The sequence below is a fragment of the Quercus lobata genome, chromosome 3 (assembly GCF_001633185.2).
Source record: "Quercus lobata isolate SW786 chromosome 3, ValleyOak3.0 Primary Assembly, whole genome shotgun sequence".
Taxonomy (NCBI): domain Eukaryota; kingdom Viridiplantae; phylum Streptophyta; class Magnoliopsida; order Fagales; family Fagaceae; genus Quercus; species Quercus lobata.
The window spans coordinates 26,199,678-26,223,939 of NC_044906.1; the positions used below are offsets into that span (position 1 = coordinate 26,199,678).

Sequence of the window (24,262 nt, forward strand, 5' to 3'; positions counted from 1 at the left end):
ATGAAGCCGATCTTGTGATACGGTGTGTTTTTTCTGTTTTTTTATGATAGTTGGGGTTGTTTGGCTGAGATTTTTGCTGGTTTTTTGGGGTTTCTATTGGGATTTTTAGAAGGTTTCATTGGGAATTTACAAAGAGATTTATGTTTGTTGTTTGGCTTGGATTTTTGCTGTTTTTTTGTTTTGGGTTTCTATTAGTTTGAAAGGGATATTTTTTTTGTAATTTGCTGGAGTGTTGTCGGAGGCTAGGGACAGAAAAGAAATTTTCTGGCCTGAAGGGAGAGAAGAAGGGAAAAAAAAAAAGTTTAATGAACGGTGTACAACGGTGATAGTGACTAAGGACCAAATTGATTATTTTTTAAAACTATTGGATGTGCTTGGTAATACTCCAAACCTCAGTAGGTTATTGTAATTTATCCAAATTTCAATGAGACGTGTGATATGTAATACTCTGATTCAAATCTTCCTTTTCTTTTATTTTTGATGTTCTGTTAAGCAGCTTTGCTGTCAGATTTAGATTATCATATTTGATTCTTGTTGATCAAGTGTTCAATAACCTTTTAACTCCATTCCTTATTGAGCTTCCCTTAGCGCCGCATAGTTACATGACTTTCTCATTGGAAATCTAATCTTAGGATTGTTGGGCTATTAAAATAACATATTCATAAAATAAAAATATAAGATAGATAAATAAAAATACCCTAAAAAATAAGATTTGATTTATTTTCAAACTTAAAAGAAAGCAAAGGAGGACACGATTTCCTCTCATTTTCGACTTACCCACTTTTTTTTTTCCCTCGTTCTTCGTCTTTTCCCTTCTCTTTTTATTTTTATTTTTTCTTTTCTCACCTAAGATTCTTCTTTCACACAACCTTTCTTTTTCTTTATTTATTTATGTGCATATGTGTTTGTATGTACTGTAGTAGGGAATGAGGACAAATGATCGAGCCGGAGTTAGAACTCGGAGTTACAGGGTAACCCTATTGCTAGCTATGTGTGGCAATTTTGGCCTTTGACTTTACTGCTTTATCAGTAAGGATTTTTGTTTAAAATTTTTTAAATTATGAAGTTGTTTATTTTGGATAAAATAGGTTGATTGGGTTTAATTATTTTTAGTTTTATTATAGGTAATTTTTGTTGTTGAGCTAATTTTGTTGAGCTTATATATTTTGTTTTATATTTAATCTATTAATTTTTTATGTCCTTTAAAGTATGGAAAATGCTAAAACTATAAACTTTTTACAAATTGTTAATATGGTAAGTGATTATTAGGAAGTAAAAAGTGATGCAAGTATGCGAATCAATAAGAATTTGCTACTTTAATAGTTTGTAAAAATATTGTAAAAAGTATAATTTTATTTAATAAAATTACTAAAATTAGTACTTATTAATAAAATAATATTTTTTTAAAAAAAATTTAGGGGGGCCATTGCCCTTAGTCAATATATAGCTCCTCCCTGCAAATGACATGTTGATTGTTAGGGTCCGATGCTGATGTCAAGGGAGTAATGAACAATGTTTTGGCCCGCTTGTGTTTCCAAGTGGCAGACGAGAAATCAGGCTTTCATTTAGGTTGAACTTTACCTTGACTTGGGTTTTATCCAAATCTATTAATGTGTTAAATTAAGGACCTCTTATTTTTATAGAAGTTAAACTACGAAGACTAACACAAAGTGGCACGAATAATGGCTTGGATCCAAATCCTCTTCGGTTAAATGTTAATAAGAGATGAATCCATAGCAAATACATATAAGTTAAGTATATTTCCACACTCTGACAAAATAACAATCATAGTTTTACAGATACTAATATAAGAAGGGAGGTACATATCATATTTTGTGTATCTCGTTAATATGTCGGAGGTTATAATATAAATATATATATATATATATATATATATATTAACCTTGCTTAAAGGTACAGTCATTTATAAAAATCTTAACCAAGGTTATCGATTCCGTACCATACCGGCTGGTACGGTCGGAATATACCGTACCGGCCAGCAATCCGATATGCTCAGCTCTCCTATTTCGTACCGGAAAAAATACCGGCCGTATCGGCCAATTTCGAGCAATACCTGCTGATACCAGGCGTACCGGTCGGTATAGAAAAAAGTTTTTTTTTTTTTTTTTTTTAAGTTTTGTAATTTTTGAATTTTTGTTAGGACAGAATGGTAACTTATTTACATTAACTTATTAGTATTATTTGTTTTCTTAGTATGCAATGATAACTTTTAAGTTTTCTATTTTATTTTTTTTATTTTTTTTCCTTTTAATTGATATTTGATGGAATCTGGGATATCAGTGGACTGAAAATGCCGGGCCTTGATTAACTTGCGATTGGATCCTGAGAAAACAAGTAAAAATTCAGAGGAGACCCGTGGAAGCCGGCCAAATACCCTCCAATGGTGAAGTTAGTCTCTGACTGAAAAAATGTAAACTTAGTTTTCCCAGAACAGAATGCCTTACTCTTCCATTGGCGTTTGCTTATATAGTATGCGGGAAGCGGTTACTTGTTTGGTAACCGTTCCTACAGTTGAGGAATCCAACAGGCTCGGAAGTAACTTCCGTAACTGACATAGAAGTTCATATTTCACAACAGTTGGGCCTGACTGGTGACGGTACGTTCTCCCGCTCGGCAGAGACGTAGTAACCTCCCTTGTTGTTTATGGACGCCGGGATGGTAGCAAGCTCGTCCGTCCTTTACGGACGGACAAACGGTAGAAGCTCGTCTGTCCTTAAGGATAGACGAGCGAGTTGGAAAAGGTTTACCTTGTCTATCCTTTGGACGACGCATATGGATGGGAGATGACATCGAATTTTCATTGCACATCAGTTGCCCCCTCGTTCATATGGGTCGTCTAAGGAGACGAACAAACAGGCGTTGTACTTAGAAAGCCCATACGTCGAGATGCCACGTGTCACACTCTCATTGGTGACGAGTCTAGTCGATTTGTTTCTCGAGATGAATGCCACGTGTCACTTCCTGATTGGTTGTGTCATTTTGTATGCCCAGGTCAATTTCCTTATAAATAGGGGAATTCCTCTGTTGCCCTCTGCATTTCTAAAATTTTCGTTCTTTGACATTCCTCGTCTAGAGCCTCGTCTAGGAATTTCCTCGCGTCCATAGCCTTCATTCGTCTTAGAGCCAGGTATTCCCTCTTCTCTCGTCTTTTAGGTTTTTTGATCTTTTCTAAAAAATGTCGTCTAGCGACAGTCTAGAAAGGGCCATAGACGAGTACCAATCCGTGTCCAGTACTAGTTCTAGTGGTTCTAGTAGTAGTGACGGGGGAAATTCTACGGACGACGAATATGTTTCCGGCGTCCCTGGGTTTCCCTTAGAGGCTATACAACAAGAAATTAGGAAGGCCTCAGGGTCCCAGGCAGGTACCTCGTCCGTCTATCCCTTTAAACGAGGAGGAGGTCACTGTATTTAGTTGTGCAATAGACATACCTTCTAAAACAGACGAACAAAGGTTAAATAATCTGAGGACATGGTACCAGATCCTAGATGAGCTTAACCCTAGGTTGCCCGTCCGTGGAGAATGGTGTTGTGATCCTCGTTTTGGGATAGGCGTCTATGAGGCCTATCTTCTGGGGGGTTTGAGATTTCCTTTAAACGCCTTCATTAGGGAATTACTAATTAGGTTAGGTTTGGGGGTATGTCAGTTTAATCCAAACGCCTGGAGATCGGTCATCTCTATGCAAGTACTATGGAGAGAGGTGTTTGGGGGGGACCGTCCTCTTACAGTGGACAAGTTCCTCTATTGTTATAAACCCTCTGAAATTCATCAATCCCTTGGCTTTTACCAGTTTACTGCCGGGGGCAAAGATTGTAGAATGATTAGGTCCCTACCCTCGTCTGACAGAAAGTGGAAGACGGAGTTTTTCTTCGTCTCCGGGAATTGGGCTGGAAACCCTTCAAACGTTGGATGGGACACTTTTGGTTGTTATACTGGGGACCTGGGGAACCTTCGTCCTCAGGGTAAGTTTAAGTTTTTTTTTTTTTTTTTTTTTTGGTTATTATTATTATTTGTTATATTCTAACTCATTCCTTTACAGCTGTTGGGCGTCCTTCCCTTAGCAAGTTTCACCGTGATCGCGTCCATAGAGCTCGTCTATACGCAGATAGGAGTTTCCACTCCCTAGTGACGCTTAGACGACTTGCCAAGTGGGGACTTGGTCCTAACCCTTCTGACGAAGCACTCGCGCATGAGATAACAGTAAGGAGAAGTAAGTCTTTAATTCAGGACATCTTTTACCTTTTCTTTTTTTTTGTTAGCTCTAAAACAAAACCCCTTTTTTCATTTAGGGATGGCAACAATGAAAGGTAATAAGGGAAAAGAGGTTGCTAGCGAGGGGGATCGTTCTGAGGCTGGGGACGCTCGTCCTGAGACTGCACCTCAGACTCGTTCGTCTGCTGGGGACAAAAGGAAGTCCCTACCAAGGAATTTGGACTTAGGGAGCCTTCCCAGCAGACGTGACAAAAGAGTGAAACAATCATCGTCTAAGGTGGCCAAGCCTATCCTGCCTCAGCCCAGTCTCTCCGTCCAAACAATTGATGTGGACGTATCTCCGCCTGTGGAGACGACCTCGTCCAAGACCCCTCCTAGGATGACTACGTCTGTCTCATCTCAGCCCCCGCCGAGGGTATCTTCAAACATAGTTGAAAACGAAGATTTGGCTTGGCAACGTTTCCAAGAAGCTGTGAAGGACGAGGACATACATGCTTGCTATGACATGTCTTTAAAAGATTTTGAACATTCTGGTGTTCATGATCTTTTTAAGGTAAATTTCCTTTCGTCTTGCCTTTATTATTTCACTATCTTTTGGGCGTCTTAACCAAGCATTTTTCTTTTGCAGGCCATGTCCAAGTTCATCACAGCGTCTAGGCAAGCCACTGAGTTGGACAAGACGAGGATTTTGCTAGAAACGACCATAAAAAGCGTGAGGGACAAGAGTAAGAAATGGGCTGGGGTTGCTGCTGAGGCTAAGGAGAAGGAAGCGGAGCAACTAAATTTGATCGCAGAGTTGAAGGCTGCTGTGGTGGAGAAAGATTCTCGTCTTGACCACCTTCAAGCGAAGAACGACGAGCTGAGTATTTCCCTCTCCAAAGCTAAGGACGATGCCATTGCGGAGTTCAAAGCATCCAAGGAATTCACAGACTTACTGGACCGCAACTATGCAACGGGTTTTGAAGATTTCAGGATGGACGCTGTTGAAAACTTCCCTGAGGTGGACTTCAGCTCTATCAAACTTAATTTGAACGCTGCTACCAGTTCTCTTCTCCAAACCAGCTCTGAGGACGTCAACATTGAAGACAGTGCCTCCACCCAGCCACCCACTGCCCCTCCTGCTTAAGAGCAAGTTTTTTCTTTTTCTTTTTTTTTTTTTTTTGTTTGATCCTTTGTCTTGGGATCTTTTGATGTAATCCAAGTACACTGAACTCGTCCAAAGTTTTTAGGACGAGGTATTGAAACTAGTTCTTCGCAGGGGTGTTTGGACGTTGGTTGTCCGCCCTTCAAACAGTTGGATTTTTTTTCTTTTATGTATGGACGTGATTTTTCATTTCGTATGCATGGCTTCATACTTTACTCGTCCATGTTTGGTGTATTTAAACCATCTATTAAAACTTCAATGGTTATTTCTCATCCTTAGACTAAAATTTCTTTTATTCACACTGATCGTCTACAGATTTATGAACTTTGCTCGTCCATGTACGGGGTTGTCTAAAAACCTCGTCTATGGGCCTTAATGTTTAGGGCCTGGATGTGCATTATGCCTCGTCCTTCGTCCTAATTGTTTTAAGGCTTGGACGCGCATTTTGTATTGTACAGACGAGTTTGGTAAGGTGGGTTCTCTCTCGTCCTTTGATATGGATGAGGATACCTTATCTTCGCTTTACCCTCATGGACGAATATTCCGGGCTTATAGGCTCTACCTCGTCCTTTGATCAGAATGGGGTGCCTTGATCTTGCTTTTCCTTCAGGAAAGCTTTAGACGTTACATCTCCGCGTCCAGAGAATTTATTCGTCTCATTGATAGTTAAAATATTTCGTTCTTAGCCACCTTGTAGGTTAGCTTTGAACGAGAGTAGCATGGAGTACGAATTTCACACATTTTGTACATTACACATCGTTTACAGATAGGGCACATACATGTTTGTGCCTTTTATTTAGTTAACTTCATAGTTTCGTCCAGAATCATGATAAAATACCACAATATAAATAGCAAAGTAATAGTATCAAACATATAATTAAACATAAGTAGAATATAAAGAGTAGCGAACTCCAAGCTCGTCCACAGTGATACTCGTTCTGGTTCATTCTTACTAGTAGTACTTCCTCAGGTGCTCCACGTTCCAAGGATGTTCTAGCTTTCTCCCGTCCAAGGTCTCCAAATAATAGGATCCTTGTCTTTTAAAGTTGATGACTTTGTAAGGTCCCTCCCAATTGGGGCTCAATTTCCCATGAGCTGGATTTTTGGTTGCCAAGGATACCTTTGTCAGGACGAGATCTCCTATGTTAAAGCGCCTTGGTTTCACCATTGCATCATATTGCCTAGCCATGAGGTTCTTGTACTTCGCTGCTCTGTGCTCTGCTTCTGTCCTCACTTCGTCTATAAGATCGAGGTTCAGACGGAGTTGCTCCTCATTATCCTTGTCGTGATATGATGTCACCCTATGAGTGGCCATGTGCACTTCCGCAGGTATAACTGCTTCGCTCCCATGGGCTAGGTTAAAAGGGGTTTCCCTGGTAGGGGTCCTCACCGTCGTCCTGTATGCCCATAGGACACCAGGTAACTCATCTGGCCATATTCCCTTTGCCCCCTCAAGACGAGTCTTGATGATTTTCAGCAAGGATCAGTTTGTAACCTCAGCCTGACCGTTTGCTTGTGGATGGGCGGGAGAGGAGTAGTGATTGTGGATTCCGAAGTGTTGACAAAAGTCCCTGAAAAGGGTATTGTCAAATTGCCGCCCATTATCGGATACTAGTACCTTGGGTACTCCAAACCTGCATAGTATATTTTTTCAGATGAAGTTCTTTACATTCTGCTGGGTAATGCTTGCCAATGGTTCTTCTTCCACCCACTTCGTGAAGTAGTCAATCCCTACCACCAAAAATTTCATTTGTCTGGTTCCAAGTGGAAAAGGACCCAGAATGTCTAGGCCCCATTGAGCAAAGGGCCACGGGGCCATCATTGGGGTGAGATACTCTGATGGTTGCCTGGGGATATTGCTGAATCGTTGGCATTTGTCACATGCCTTGACATAAGCTTTTGCATCCGCTTGGACAGTAGGCCAATAGTACCCTGCACGGACGACCTTGTGGATGAATGTTCTGGCTCCCGAATGGTTCCCACAAGCTCCTTCATGAACTTTCCTCAGCACATAGTTCGCCTCTTCTGGTGCCAGACACCTAAGATAAGGTTGAGAAAAGCCCCTCTTATAAAGAACTTCGTCCATAAGGACGTACCTGGCTGCTTTTATCCTGAGTTTTTTAGCTTCGTCTTTTGCTTCCGGAAGTCTCCTGTCTTTCAGATACGAGACGATTGGGGTCATCCAATTTTCTTCATTCCCTATTTGCTGCACTTTCGGGAGATCTATACTCGGGACGTACTGAATTTCATCATACTCGTCGGCTGTTCCGGTTGCTGAGGCTTCCTTTGCTAAGGTATCTGCTTCCGCATTCTCTTCCCTCGGGATTTGAATGAAGTTAGCTTCCTTGAATTTTTTCACAAGCTATAATACTCTCTCTGAGTACTTTTTCATTCGTTCTTCTTTCGCCTCATATGTCCCATTTATTTGGCCCATTACCAACGAAGAGTCTCCCAGGACGAGAACTGACTTCGCTTCTACAGACTTAGCCAATTCTAGCCCTTTAAGCAGAGCTTCATACTCCACCTCATTGTTAGTTGGTCGATATTGCAGATGGACTCTATGCTTCAACTTGTCTCCTTCGGGGGATTGCAAAACCACCCCTATTCCTCCTGCATGATGTGTGGATGAGCCATCTACATGGACCACCCACCTTCTATCCTCCTGCACTTCATCATCACATCTTGGCGTGAACTCCGCAATAAAATCTGCCAGGGCTTGAGCCTTAATAGCATGTCTTAGTTGGTATCGGATATCAAACTCGCTGAGTTCGACTGCCCATTAGATCAGACGTGCTGCGGCTTCCAACTTGTTTATAGCTTTCTTAAGTGGGTGATCTGTCATAACATTGATTACATCGGCTTGGAAGTAGTGTCTTAACTTCCTGGAAGCCGTGATGAGCACGAAGGCCAGCTTTTCTATTAGCGGATATTGCCCTTCCGCCCCCCTCAATGCCCTACTGGTGTAATACACTGGCTTATGCATTTTTGCTTCCTCTCTTATCAGTGCTGAGCTCACAGCATGCGGGGTCACCGCCAGGTATAAAAACAGTTCTTCACCTGCCACGGACGGACTTAGCAGCGGGGGCGTAACAAGATACGTCTTCAAATCTTGGAAGGCTCTTTGACACTCGTCCGTCCATTCGAATGCTTTCTTTAAAACCTTGAAAAATGGCAAACACTTGTCAATAGCTTTGGAGACAAACCTGTTGAGGGCAGCAACTCGCCCAGTGAGAGATTGAACTTCTTTAATATTCTACGGTGGCTTCATGTCTAGGATTGCCTTGATCTTTTCTGGATTTGCCTCGATCCCCCTGTGTGAGACCATGAATCCAAGAAATTTTCCCGATGCTACTCCGAATGCACATTTGCTAGGGTTCAACTTCATGCTGTATCGCCTGAGTGTGTTGAAGGTTTCTTGTAAGTTGTCTAAATGTTTACACTCTTCCAAAATTTTCACCAACATATCATCCACATACACTTCGACATTTCACCCAATCTGAAGATGGAACATGTGATTGACCAGTCGTTGATACGTTGCTCCAGCGTTTTTCAAGCCAAAGGGCATTACTTCATAACAAAACAAGCCCTGACTGGTAACAAATGAGGTCTTCTCCTAGTTAACCTCATCCATCCGTATCTGGTTGTATCCTGAGAAAGCGTCCATAAAGCTAAGCAGTTTATGGCCCGTGGTTGAGTCCACCAGCTGATCAATGCGTGGTAATGGATAGCTATCTTTTGGGCAAGCCTTATTCAGATCAGTAAAATCCACACACATCCTCCACTTGCCGTTCGCCTTTTTGACCATCACTACATTGGCCAACCAATCTGGATAGTACACCTCTCGGATAAACTTCGCTGCCATCAATTTTTGAACCTCGTCTTTAATTGCATTATCTCTCTCAGGAGCAAACACCCTTTTCTTTTGCGGTATTGGTTTCGAGGATGGACATACGTTCAGGCGATGGGTGATGACATTAGGATCTATTCCAGGCATATCCTCATGACTCCAAGCAAATACATCAATGTTCTTTCTCAAAAACTGGACAAGGTCCTCTTTGATCCCTCCTTCTAGATTTGCCCCCACCCTGATACACTTCTCAGGGTTCCTTTCGTCTAAGGGAATATCTTCCAACACTTCAATAGGTTCTACCACACCCCTTTTTTCTTCAATAGTCATGGTCTGCACCTGCTCGTCTGTGGCCAGCATAGCCAAATAACACTCTTTTGCTGCCAGTTGATCTCCTTGCACTCGTCCTACTCTATAATCTGTTGGGAACTTAACTGATAGAAGATAGGTGGACGTAACTGCTTTCCAACTATTTAAAGTTGACCTCCCAATTATGGCATTATAGGAGGACGAACAGTCTACTAACAGGAAACTCACGTCCTTGGTGACTTGTTGTGGATATGCCCCCACTACCACTGGTAATGTAACAGTACCCACGAGCTGCACCTTCATTCCACCAAAACCTACTAATGGAGAATTCACCGGACGAAGACGGTCTCGTCCTAACTTCATCTGCTGAAAAGCTGGAAGATACAGGATATCTGCCGAACTTCCATTATCAACGAGTACCCTTCTGGTTGTGTAGTCAGCGATGAGCAAGGTAATGACAATAGCATCGTCATGAGGATGGTGGATTCTTTCAGCTTCTTCTTTGGTAAATGTGATTGTCTGTTCGTTCATATTCCCATCTCTTGGTGGTCGTCCAGAGAGTTGGACGCTTTGCACCACCTACAGGTAGGTTTTCCTGGACCTGGACGACTGAACTGTAGAGCTCCCTCCGACAATAACTCTGATTTCTCCAAGAGGTGGCCGCGACGACTCTTCAGCTTTTCCCTTGAGTTTTTCGTCCTTGTGGTCTCGTCCTAGAAAACTTCTCAGCTTCCCCTGCCTTATAAGATTCTCAATCTGCTGCTTCAGATCAAAACATTCGTCCGTATCATGCCCATGGTCTCTATGGAAGCGACAAAACTTGTTTCTATTGCGCTTATTTGGATCTCCCTTCATTTTTTCTGGCCACTTCAAGGAAGGATCATCCTTGATTTGCATTAGGACTTGTTCGAGTGGTATGTTCAGTGGTGTATACTGCTGACTTCGTACTGAGGGGCCTGCCTTCCTGTCACGATCCTTCTTGTCTTCCGTTCGTCCCTTCTTGAGACGAGGGCCTTGTTCTGAATGGCGAGTGGGGTTAGCATCCATTTTCTCAGTTCTCTTCCTCTTCTTAGCTATGATAGCATCCTCCGCATTCATAAAATTCTGGGCTGAATGGACGAGTTCGGCCATGGTCTGAGGCTCTTGCTCATATAGCTTGTGGATGAACAAGTCAGAGTGGACCCCATTGTGGAAAGTCGCCAGGAGGAGCTTGTCATCCATCTCGTCCACTGCTAAAGCTTCCCTATTAAACCGCGTAATGAACGACCGCAAACTTTCATTCTCCCCTTGTTCTATGGTCAGCAAACTAGACGAGGAACGCTTGTGCCTCTGTCCTCTGATGAAGTTGTTGACAAACAACTTGCTTAATTCTTCGAAGGACGTTACTGTGCTCGGAGGTATTTTGCTGAACCACACTCGTGCGGTCCTTTAAGAGTAGTAGGGAAAGCTCTGCACATAATTTCATCCGGAACCCCTTGAAGATGCATGGTAGTTTTGAAGGTGGCAATGTGATCAAATGGATCTCGCGTCCCATCATATGAATCTAAGGAAGGCATCTTGAACTTCGGTGGCAAAGGGTGAGCATTGATGGAAGGCACAAAAGGGGAGTCAGTCCTGTGAACCAAGTCCTCTACGGGGTTGGTCCTCTTCATGTTTTCCTTCATCTCATCCATTGTTCTTCTCATTTGGTCAATCTCCCTTTCCAAGTGAGGCACCCTCCTTGAAGGGGCACCCCTTGACTGGCTTTCAAACTCGACATTCCTCTCATCTTGGCTCTGGGCCTGTCTTCCAACGTTCTCATCGCGATGCTGCCTCCTCATGTTAAGTTCTCTAACCAACTCCTGGTTCTGGCGGGTCAATTCTGCCATAGTAGCGGCCATGGATTGCACGTGTTGGACTGAAGGCGGTTGTACGGTAGGCACCGATTGACGGTCGCCTCTGCTTTCTTGAGGGCCTGGGTTAGTAGCCCTTGACCTTGTCCGCACCATTTCAGCCCTTATGTCCAAGAAAGAAATCACAGAATCCAACAATGGAATTCAAACGTTATTCTTCCCCACAGACGACGCCAATTGATGGAATCTGGGATATCAGTGGACTGAAAATGCCGGGCCTTGATTAACTTGCGATTGGATCCTGAGAAAACAAGTAAAAATTCAGAGGAGACCGGTGGAAGCCGGCCAAATACCCTCCGATGGTGAAGTTAGTCTCTGACTGAAAAAATGTAAACTTAGTTTTCCCAGAACAGAATGCCTTACTCTTCCATTGGCGTGTGCTTATATAGTATGCGGGAAGCGGTTACTTGTTTGGTAACCGTTCCTACAGTTGAGGAATCCAACAGGCTCGAAAGTAACTTCCGTAACTGACGTAGAAGTTCGTATTTCACAACGGTTGGGCCTGACTGGTGACGGTACGTTCTCCCGCTCGGTGGAGACGTAGTAACCTCCCTTGTCGTTTATGGACGCCGGGATGGTAGCAAGCTCGTCCGTCCTTTACGGACGGACGAACGGTAGAAGCTCGTCTGTCCTTAAGGATAGACGAGCGAGTTGGAAAAGGTTTACCTTGTCTATCCTTTGGACGACGCATATGGACGGGAGATGACACAGCGAATTTTCATTGCACATCAATATTAAAGTTTAAAACCATGAATAATTAGTTCTGAATTGATGAAATGTTTTATGGTAAACTTTTATATTTATTATAATATATATATTTATTTTTTATTTATAAATATTAAAAATAGCGGTAAACCCGAAACGGTACACCGGTATTAACCGGTATCCGAAATATATCGTACCAGTGGCCAAACCGGTACGGCCTCCGGTACGGTATTGACATCCTTGATCTTAATGCCTCTCTAATCTGAGTCTCCTAATCATATGATACCCAATTAACATTTTTGCCAATAAATGCCACTCCTCATCACTTGCCTTCGTCTTCCTTTTCCAACCAGCATGAGCAGTAGTTGGCAATCCTTACAGTCAATGAAACTAAAAGCCTGTTAACACTAACCTCCCTTGTGTTCTCAGTAAGCAACTTCCTTATCAAGCATATCTTATATCTCTGTGCCATATACCGAAATAAGCGCAAATTTCTTTCTTTGTGGAGCATAGTTAGGTCCCTTTTTAATGGGTAGCCGTCCCATTCAAAGGAGCTAAGTAGTTCAAAAATATAAGCGATAAGTACATGCAAACAATTTAAGTAATGGTTTTAAAAGACAAACAACACCAAGCTGAAAGGTTTAAGATATTTACCAAAGACATGAAATGGACCCCCAAGAAACCAGAAGACATTCAAGAAAATTCACACACTTTGAGAGCCTAGTGATTATTCAGTGATTATTCAAGTAGGTAGATAGATACACTCCCTTGATTTCTATCCAGAACACTGAATTAGCTTTTATGATTATTGCTGCAACCCATCCATTTATAGCACAATGTCAAAAACCAGATTCTAAGCTTTATATGGTTGCTCAATTTAACAATTTTAAATTAGCCACATTTTCGTTCTGTAGCAAATTAATAGCAGTGTTTAAATGCAATGCTAAATAAATTATCAAGGTTTGATTAAAAAAAAAAAGAATGGTACTTGGAATATTCCTATGTTTAAATGCAGTATTCAAAAAGGTAATTTAAACAAATTTCCAGCTTAGAGAACGAAAATTAATTTAGTGAGTAGAAATTCTTTTGCTTTTAAAACATCAAACAATGAAATACTTAATTTAACTTTCCCATACCTAGTAGCAGTTGCCATAAGCATATCAACAAGGTACAAAAGAATATTAATCATTATATACTAATGATTAACTACAAACCCAAAGGATGTCTATGCCGGAAATTATTTATGTCAAATGTAAATTTCTTCTTCAAAAGTATAACAAAACCATAGAATAAGAATTTCACCAAGAAACAATAACAAATCCGAAAGGACAATAGTTGAATTATTAATAAAAACTCATAGACATGATTCTCAAAAAAAGAAAATAAAAAAGAAAGAGAGACAAACATAACAATATTGGTAGAATTCGAGTAAATGCATACATACACATCTTTAAGGTGCCAAAATATGAACTAATATTATTTTTATCTCATTACTGCTAGCAATGATTAAACTCAAGTGTGTATATATATATATATATATTTTTTTTTTTTTTTTTGATTTGTAAACTTAAGTATATTAGTTCTAAATTCAACCTGTATGTACTAATTGAAAGGTCAGTCAAGGGCAATTCAATGGTTAAAACTTAATTTTTCAGTTTAAATTCCATGTCTATGCACTGTATTCTTCCACAAAGAAATAACACAATATCGGCCAGATTTAAAGCAACCAAGTTCAAAGTCGTACGTTCGAAAATTAAAACATGCAAGTCCAAGAAAAAACACAAACAAATAACAAAAACACACAAGAAAGCCCATTCAGACATTTTTACAACCATTTCATCCGCACTGATTAATGTACATGAAATTTCGACACAAAGAAGTTGCTTTTAACTTTCACCGTCTCCCCTCTTTCCTCCAAGTTCCTAATCATCAAGACATATTGCTATTCATCAATCAACTATAAAACAAGAACAACAAGTCATAATGCAACCAATCAAAAAACTGAAATGAAAAGGGTTTGAAGTACTTACAAGAGCTTTAAGCAGTTCCGACAAATCCCAAAAAGGATTGCATATATTGTTATCTTTAGTTCAATGCATAAAACCATGCAATATTTTAGTGAGATCTAGGGACAGTGTAGAGCAAACCAATAAAATATAAAGTTGAAGAAGAAGAAGAAGATTCGTATGAGTACCTGGCGGAGGATGGGGAAATATGAGTGAGTGTTGAGGAATAGAAAGCTACAAAAGAGTCCATATTTAGTTTTCTTTCATGAGCTACAAAACAGTGGATAGAGGCAGAGACGAGCAATTATATGATATGTTGACTGATTCAAGGCTTTACCTAGAAAGAAAAAACAGAGATTATGTTTTCTAATATTGCGCATTATTACAGTTACAAATCATGTTTTAATAGTTTCAATCGTCACAACAAATTCAGCGACAACAGAACCGGTGCCATCAGCGAAAAAATTAAATAAATAAATAAAAAATCTCCACCCAGTATAATTAATATGTTGAAATTGTTGCTATATGTGCATACATTTATTTTGTTATTTGAACAATTCACCCCATCAATGTTTACTAGTTATATGATTCAGTAACGCTGTAGATGCCATTGACATTTGGTTTCCTTACCCCATGAAGGTATAAAACTCAACTAAAGTGTTTAATTAAAGTTTAATTAAGGGCATTCCACTCTCCACGTACCAATAATGTTCAAGCTTTTGTTGTTTTCTTGGGTTTTTCCGAGAGAGAACTTTTTTGAATGGGTTGCTTTTGGTTTTTAATTTGTTTGATGGCTACTGTGTAGTAGGGTGTATTTATCAAAAGGATAATCTAGATTCATTTCCTGCTGGCGGGGAGACGAGAAAAGAGAGAGTGAGAAGACAAGACTTACAACATTAACACTTACAAAAATGTCAAACTTTTGAAAATACTAGCGAAATTTATAAGGAAGAGTATGTCTTTAAACTATCAAAATAAACTAGCTTATGATCCCTCTAATCTCAAATAAAAATTTCTTTATATCTTCAAATAAAGCTAATTTTTTTAAAATTGTTTGTAGTGATTTTCCTTTTTTCTTTTTATCCTCAAATGAGCTTCTAGTAATGAATAAGTATACAAAATAGATCAAGTTCTTTATAACTTAGCAATATTGACTAGTTTTTTCTTTATGAAGAATGCCACAGTTTTGAATTCGCATTCTCCACATATTATGACAATTAGATTATAAAAAAAAACTTGGTTCTCAATATATATATATACACACACATATAGTAAACAAAACAGTATAGTTTAAATTTAATAGATTGGTCTCTTTCCCAAGAGAGATTGAGCTTCTAACCTTTTATTTGTTTTTTATTTGAACCTATTGTGGGACATAAATCCCAAACTAAAACATTTCTAGTTGTATTCCTTTCTTGCAGTCTTCCAAAAAACACATACAAATGTTGCACTCATACTTAATCTGTTTTGTTTTGTTTTTTGCTAAATCTTTATCTGTGTCTTTTTAATCCTTTTTTTTCAATCTTCTTTATCTTGTTTCACTTTTTATTCATTGTTACTTATTTTTTAGTCAATATCGAAGGACTAAACAAACCAGCCTAACAACCACCATGCAACCACTATTCATCTCCCAAAAAAAAAAAAAACCCACTAGCAACGAGGGCGGTGTTCGGACATAGTGGACGTGATTGATCCAATATTATTTATCCTTATGGTGGGCTAAGAAACCCAGAGACAATACAGCGGTTGTGTTCAGAACTGACTCAGCGTAGCCCAATAAACAGGGATGAAATTACTCTAAGACCAAGTGGACCAAGGGCCCATAGACTAGTCCGTTACAACAAAAATTGGGTGAATTCAATTTCAAACAAGCCTGATGCGTAGGTCCATCAATAATCTTGAAATCAGGTCCACATTAAAAAGTCCAACTAATGTGGACTCACTTGGGAAAACAAGTTGTTAGGAGTTAAATTAGTACTGTCAAATTCCCTCACTGATTTGAAATTTCATTTCTCTTCAAAAAAATCAATACCCATCATTAAGAAGTTGTAAGATTACCAAAATCAAATTTTGTAGTTCCTTCTTCGCTTTTGAACTTCAAGAAGATTATAGTAATTTTATGACCCAATTTTATTTCGGATCAAGTTTTACAATAGTGTAAGTATCTGGATGACTCAAAGCAAAGAATAACAAAGAAGAAAAAACGTTCTTTTATGAAGTTCAAATATTCCCAGAAAAATATTGGAAAAGGGTCAGACTAAAGTTCATTTACTTTATCTATATCGTGACCCTCTCTATTTTTCATCAAATTTTACAAGTAAATGATTAACAACATTCCTTATAGCCTATTTTTATAACAGGATCAAGGATAGGATTAGTATAAAGGCCCACACCAAGCATCTTGTTGACTCTTCCTAAACAATGTAACTCTGAGGCTTAAATTTTGGACTAATGGACTAATGGCCAATACAGCTCCTATCCTCCATTCTCACTCATCAAAGACCCACCATCAACCTTATCCACCATTCTCACTCATCAAAAACTCACTTATAGCCTCCAAAACTAGAAAACTACCCTCCATTAATACCCAAAACAAAAACCCAAAGAAACAACTAGAAGTTCTCAACAAATACAGAGAAGAATTCTCAAGAAGGAAACTCACCATCAAACTCCTACAAGCAAACACCAAAACACAGAAAATTCCCTTCCTCTTCACCAAAGAAACACCCAAACAACAAATACAACCAAAAACACCAACCACTCTATCAAATCCCTTCCTACCCAGAAAACTCAAAGAAAGGATTGAAAATAAACCATCAGCAACAACCAAGTCAACGCAATACATCAAGCAACAACAAAGAGACTAGACCCACCCAATGGAGAGCACTAGGACCAACAAGGCAAAGATCAATAACATAGGATCCAAGGTTTGGAACAGCGGCAAGGCTTGGTCTAGTGATGGCACTTGAGATGGTGTCCTCTACTAGAAACTCGGCAGCACGTCACTAGAAGAAATAGTTTATCTTGTTCATGCGCAGGTTCCATGATATTTACATAACAACAAGATATGAGTTGTATGTGTGCCTTCAAGCAAGAATGGACATCTATCACCTTCTTGACATCAACCAATGTACCCCAAAAGCAACAAAACAAAGGCCCAATAATCATGATCCACTAAACAATGAACCAAAGATGGTCTACTGATTTACAACTGCCCTTGCATATATACAGCACCAATTGACCAATTCCATTATTGTGCAGCCTTTCAATGAGCGTTCCTTGGATTAAAAACCTATTTACATTCTCAGTGTTGATATGAAAAGGCTCAATTGACATGGTGAGGAATAAGAACTTTGAGGCTTTGCATCAGTCTGGAGGAGTAAAAGCAGTAGCTGTGGTTCTTGAAACCAACATAAAGGGAATTATTAGTGGTAATGGGGCTGCTCTTATACAAAGAAAGAATTTTTTGGTGCCAATAAGTTCCAAAAGGCACCTGCTACTTGCAAAAAAACAAAAATGCTTGCCTGTATTTACTCTTTCATCAAAAACCTCTGCAGAAAAGTATTGCTTGTGGTAATCTTGATAGGCAAAATTACATTGTCATGTTCTGAGCCTGATCATGATTTAAATTGAGCCTAAAAATTATTCAAGAAGATTTTTATTAGTACTGTCTTATTGGTTGCAATTAATAGTTTTGATAAATTCCTTGTACATATGTCAGAATACTTAAAAATAATTTTTTGTGCAAGCAAATAGATACAATATATTGCTGACATATGTATTTTTTTTTTCAATTTATCACGGTCTTATTTTCCCTGTGAATTGTTGCTAAGTTTTATTTCAAATTTCCAACCAACCTGAAGTCATTGATGATTTTGTATTTTATCCAACAGAGGTAAGGATTGCATTGGAGTATCTTCACTGTCAAGGTAATCTAATCTTGATGATGTCTAAAGTGATGAATTTCAAAAGTGAGAATTCAAAACATATTCTAAGTTAATAATTGATTTGTTGAAGGAACTTTTTCTTAGACAACTTGACTAATATAGTACTCTATCTAATAGTTTACAAATCCCATTATGCCACAGTATTTTGCTTCTCTAGATGAGCCCGTGTCAACTTGTTGTCACTGATCGTTATGTGAACTTTTCTATCACACTTTTGGAAGAGTGGTCCTTGTACCTGCATAATCATACCTCAAATAGCCAAAATATTCTAAATACCGCAATTTCTGCTACTTAAAATTTTCCAGCATATTTTAGATTCAATTTCAATGTTTGGCTGCACAAGCATCTGTAATGTAAAAAGTGCAATAATACAGACTTACTTCTTCATGCTTTTACTGAATCTAGAACCGTTTTCCTTGCAAGGGTATTTCATAGGGATTTCAAGCCTAAAAATGTTTTACTCGTGAACAATGGGCACATTCCTTGACAGATTATGATTTGTCATGTTGACATTTGAAAGCCACGGGTATTCTAGTTATCTAATCTTCTTAAGCATATATAATCTCAGGGAAAGGGGGGAAATAGAGATTTTGAAACAAAGGTACTACATAGATCCAATATATTTTGAGATGCATTAGAATAAATCTGATAAAATCGAGTGCTGATGTGCACATTTTTTTTCTACATCAAGATACTGTTAACAGGTAGTGGTGGCAGTGTTGATAGGGCAGGAGGGTAAAGATATGTTGGGGGACGATAGTGATGTCAAGGTTGTAAAAAATACAGTGTTTTGGTCATGGACGAATTGGTGAACATTTCTATTTCTTAATGTTAACCACCTCTCATTTGAGTCCTAGGAAAAGCAACAATGCTTTCATCATTTTCTTTGACACCTTGGCTACTATTGCTGTTCAGTCTGAACTTTATCTTGACATGGGATTATATATTTAAATCTATCAACGTCTCAAAATCTAAGATCTTATAGTTATAAACATTTTCACTCTAATATCAAATTACAGATTAGTTTCTGGGTTAAACTATAATGAATTGAGCCAACAGTATGTATATCAAGTTTAGAAAAAAATGAAAAATGAAGACCATAACTAATACAATGTGACATGGTTTGTGTCCAAATCCTCTCTGGTGTTGCATATCAATCAATTTGTCTAATTTTTATTTTTTTCTTTCTTACATCAGCTTGTCAAAAATTCAGAGGAACCATGGGTTCATCTTTTCCATGTGTCATTGTCATCCTAAAATTAATGACATTTAAGTTGCTAAAAAGTGGCAACATCTTTGTATACAAAATTAGACATTTACAATAAAATCGTACAAGTAAGCAGTAATGGATTTAGGGGACAATGAAATGATCTCTCTCTTTCCAGATTACCCATAATATAGCAAAATAAGAAACAGCCCCTGGGGCAGCCTTTAACATTGTACACACTGGCCAACCAATAATTCAAGAAGCTGTATAGGGAATGTAATAAACGGTGAGAAAGCCGCAACATATCCTTTGCTCTTTTTTTATGGATGAATTACAAAACTTTAATTTCACTAATGGTAAAATGAAAGCTTATTGGATAAAAATCAAAACTCTTTACATTTTGCTTATTAAAGTTAGATACATCACTTTAGTATGTTTTTCTCTCGTAACTATTGGTGTTTCACAATTTCCATTAGTCATCCACTTTATAGTTCATCTCAAAATAATAGATTGAAATTGTCAAAAACTAAATGAGTAAAGGAAAGATCAAATATGAATCATTATGGACGAGTAGAAAGCTTCAGATGGTGTCCATATTTATTTTCTTAATTTATCTTTCTGGGGATACAAAACTATGGGTAGAGGCAGATACAAGAAGGATGTGATGTGCTTCAACTAATTTACAGCTTTACCTAGGGACTAAAAACAGAAAATATGGATACTTATGAATTCTGATATTTCATGACAGTAACAAATTATGCTCTAACAGTTTCAATAGAGACCACAGAAGAGATGCCAACAGTACTGAATATCCAATCTCACCAACTTAGATTTGAAAGCAATACAAGTCAAATACATAGTGCAGAAAGCATTTAGTGGAGATGAGGTGTGAATGTGCAGCTGTTGATTCAATGTTATCATAAGTTAGGGATTTTCAGTCTCAATGGTCCTAATACTAACCTCAATTACATATCTCAATTATGTATACTTAATCTATTGAAATTGTTGCATATGTGGGTACATTTATTTTGTTATTGAACAATTCACCTCATCATTGTTTACCAGTTAATGATTCAATAAGGCTTAAGATGCCCCTGAAGTTATTACAATAATACAAGGTTTGTACTTGTTTATACAAAATATGTCAATGTTAGAGTTGACAATTGGTTTGCTATGATGTTATACAAGTTATTGATACCCTTGCATCCAACAATCTGGAATTATGTCTTGATGTGCTAAACGGTGATATCACAACACTAGTTGATCTTAATTCTGAACTCCCTGCCAATGGAGATTTCACTTATGCGGAAGCATAGCAAGGACATCCATAAACTACGAGGTATTGTATAAAGACCAAAAAAGAGAAAAGGAAATAGAGGAGAAGATCACAATGCTAAAGAAACATATTCATGAGTTAGAGAGCACCATAAGGTGTATCATAAATATTATAACACTCAACTGAATCTTCCATAAGATACAAAAGGCTTGCTGGGCCTGAGATAGTATTACTTCTTTAGTTCACCAATTGTATTTACTCTCTCTCTCTTCTTTTTCGGGAAGGAAAGAAAAGAACAGAGCCCATTTTGTGAGGCTATTTTTGGGCCCATTTTGGCCGGTTGTGGGCTTTTTATTGCACAACATATTGCCACTAAGGCAAAATTAAGCTTAGCCCAAGGAGCAGGTGGCCTGGTGCAAACACTTACCTTGTTTTGCTCTTTGGTTTCCTTGTAAATCCCAGCTCCCAACTCAGCTCATTGCATAGTCTCTCTTATCATTACAAAACACTTGGGAATTCTCAACAATCGAATAGAATTATGTAAACATGGGTTGAGCCATTACTTCGAATTCATTTCTCATCAATTCATGACATATTATCAGAACTGCAACACAAATATAAGAAGATAAAACTTGGATTTCTTTGGAGTAATTATTATTAAAAGAAACATGCAATACAACAAAGACTATAAATATCTTTAGAGCCAACCAAACACCAAAGAAGTAAATCTACTGTCAACATATCAAAGAAGTAAAATAATCTTTAAAAATTGCAACCAAAACCAGGGGAAATAAAAACTACAAGCAATCAAGCTTTCATCTTTGTGTCACTGCTGCTCAAGAGAAAACTTCCTATCCTCCTGTTTGATGCAAAAACTTTTCCTGCTGCTGCTGATGCTTCTAATGAACGTTCTTTGAGTCCAACCCTTCCTGAGAATTATTTTTGATACAGCTCTGCTACTTGTCAAGACCAAAATTACCAGCACCCTCTTTGCACCAGATATTAAATGGCCTCCTTAATGGAAGGACTAATAGAACTGGTAGTAAGCCAGTGCCAACAACCAGCAAGAACCTTGTACCAATCTCTAGATTCACAAATAAAACAAGCACCATGCCACTTAGATTTTCATTTGCAACATCCTTCAACCATGACAGGAACCTACCAATCTTGACATAGCAAAAGTAATCTGCCAAAACCTGCCAAGTAGATTTAAACCATAAATAATTTCAAAGGAAGCTGATCATCTGATATAAATCCAACTATGTCCCCACCATTCATTTTTCTTCAACAATTACATAATTAAAAATAAGCAAAGATAAATCCTAGATTTTTTTGGGGCAATTATTGTTTAAAAATTAAAAATAAAAGTATTACATGATCATGAGAACAAACTGCTGCATTGCACCTAACCCTGCCCTTGATTAGAGGACTGCTCACAACAAGCAAATCACAAAAGAACCACATGATGATCATGATATGGGCATTTATTCCAAGTCAACTTCAAATTTTATTCTTCTTCCTGTAACAGTGTAACCAAGCTAAGCAACATCACATGATCATTCATTAAAGAAGCTCTTACTATCTTGTTGAGAAGACCACCAACTTTCCACTTGAAGGAAAGCTTAGAAAGAAGGGTTACCTTAAGTTCCCAACACGGCACCTCCAGGTGCAATATGGCTGTAGGTGGATCAGAATTAACCCACTTAACCCAACTGCTCATATTTGACTATTGAATCATGGTCTCCATGGCTAATGAACTCTATGCAAAACATCCTGCCACTCTGGCCATATCAGACGCCATATTATTATATCATTTAATCAAAATACAAAATTCAAACCCAGACTAGATGTTAAAGTGGAAAGGTCAGGAGATGGTATATCATGTTGGTCAAAGAAGTAAACCAATAGGCCAACATAATATTAAATGGCTAAGAAAAAGAAAAAGTCATCTAAAAAATGTTATTGACTCATGATAAGAGAAAGAGAGAGAGAGAGATCAAACAACCTATGTTCATACCCTAAAAATGCTTTCTTATATCTTAAAATTGAGTAAGTTTCTCAATGCATCCAAGCTTCTGATAACCTAAGAAATGACCACCTATGTTGGCAGTAAAATGACTTATTCAAATAACCTGTTCTACCCAACTCATTTTGGGACAGAACTGAGCACTAGAAAAGAGAACTGTCTCCAATCTATATCTCATTTTTCAAATTTTACAATTTTTGTCTCATTTTAAACTCCATAATTTTTGCATATCACTGAAAATTTTGTAGTCACATATTCAAATTGGGTCTTTCTCAAATCTTTCCTAATGTTCCTTAAACTAATCAAATAGGATAAAAACCCATATCCCAAACTGAAACTTGATAGATAAACATGTCAAATTTTACATCATTATATAATAATAAGAAAACCATTAATTCAGATTTGGAAAATAGTTCTTCACCTAAAGAATAAAACACATATATCATAAAAGCATTCAAAAAAAGAGAAATCTCAAATTTTATAGAGAACTCCATGTTTTTAAAACTAAATTCCAATAATCAAAGAACCAAATACAATTTTTTTTAATAAAAAAAAGGCATTTAGTTCACAAATAATTTTGAACAAAGAGGGGAAGTGTGAATATCAACTATAGTGCCAAGTTCTAATAACATAAAGAGATCAAAACATGGAAAAGCTACGAGGACCTATGGTATATTAAGATTAGATTAAGATCTAATTAAACCCTAATGAAGTTTACACAACATGGGAGATTTAGATTAATTTCTATTTGGAAGGGCACAACAATGTTGCACATAATAAGAGAAACAAAATATATATTATCATAGAGATACCACAATCACCTTGGCCCAAATAAATAATATATAAACACTTTGGGATTGGTCACGCAAATATTTCAGTAAAAGTAAGTGAATTAAGCAGATTATGCACCTTAAATGTATTTATTTTGTATTGGAAGTGTATCCATAGATATAAGCTTCCAATTCTTGGCATCTTCATGTTGCAAATGTTTCGTGCAAACCAATATCAAGGACTTCCTGTACATGCCCAAACTTGTATTAGTATATATGCACACCTACACCGTCAACGTTAATATTGCCACATTCTAGATTTTACAAAAGTCAATTAGAAAATATGCAGTCTCATTTGTATCAACTATTTACCTCTTTTTCGTGTAGCTGCTAATTGACAAAACAGAGAATACAATAAACTAACTATAACACTCAAACTTTTCTTGCTGCCTAGGTTTATGGAGGTAAGTTCAAATAGAAATTTGATCATCTAGTTCTATATTTGAAATATGGAAAGTTGACCGCTCTTAATAAGGATTTCAATTGTAAAACCCAATAAACAAATGAAAAGGAGAACGAAAATATAGTTTATCAACATATGGTATCATTGAGTGTGTTGAACCTCATAAACATGGGAAGGATGTAAAAATAATGACTTAACCATAAATTACTTATTGCATGTACTTTATCTATATGACTACTATAGAGCATATATGGCATTAATTAGAGCATGTTCAATGGGTGTAGGTGCGTCTAGTGTAGAAAAATATGCTATGTCCCAACCTGATGTACCATCAACCATATAAAATCCAAAAGTCAAATGCTTTGTCCTTTCAGTTAGCAACAAGTAGGATATAGTGTGGATTGAGACACATTGATAAGAACATCTGCATTAACCCTTT

At 37.9% G+C, this 24,262-nt stretch overlaps 2 long non-coding RNA genes across 4 annotated transcripts; both read right to left on the bottom strand.

Moving 5' to 3' along the window:
- Positions 1 to 13,903: 13,903 nt before the first annotated feature.
- LOC115979742 lies at positions 13,904 to 14,519 on the bottom strand. The gene is made up of 3 exons (XR_004089180.1): positions 14,323 to 14,519; positions 14,159 to 14,211; positions 13,904 to 14,050 (listed from the first exon to the last, which is right to left on the bottom strand). It is a non-coding gene; the product is annotated as an uncharacterized LOC115979742 (long non-coding RNA).
- A 6,682-nt stretch (positions 14,520 to 21,201) lies between these two features.
- LOC115979637 lies at positions 21,202 to 24,247 on the bottom strand. Of its 3 annotated transcripts, XR_004089130.1 has the most exons (5): positions 24,144 to 24,247; positions 23,500 to 23,606; positions 22,204 to 22,345; positions 21,939 to 22,083; positions 21,202 to 21,760 (listed from the first exon to the last, which is right to left on the bottom strand). It is a non-coding gene; the product is annotated as an uncharacterized LOC115979637 (long non-coding RNA). The 3 variants fall into 3 exon arrangements; XR_004089129.1 differs by having other exon boundaries at positions 22,204 to 22,337; positions 23,500 to 24,247; XR_004089128.1 differs by having other exon boundaries at positions 23,500 to 24,247.
- Positions 24,248 to 24,262: the final 15 nt, after the last annotated feature.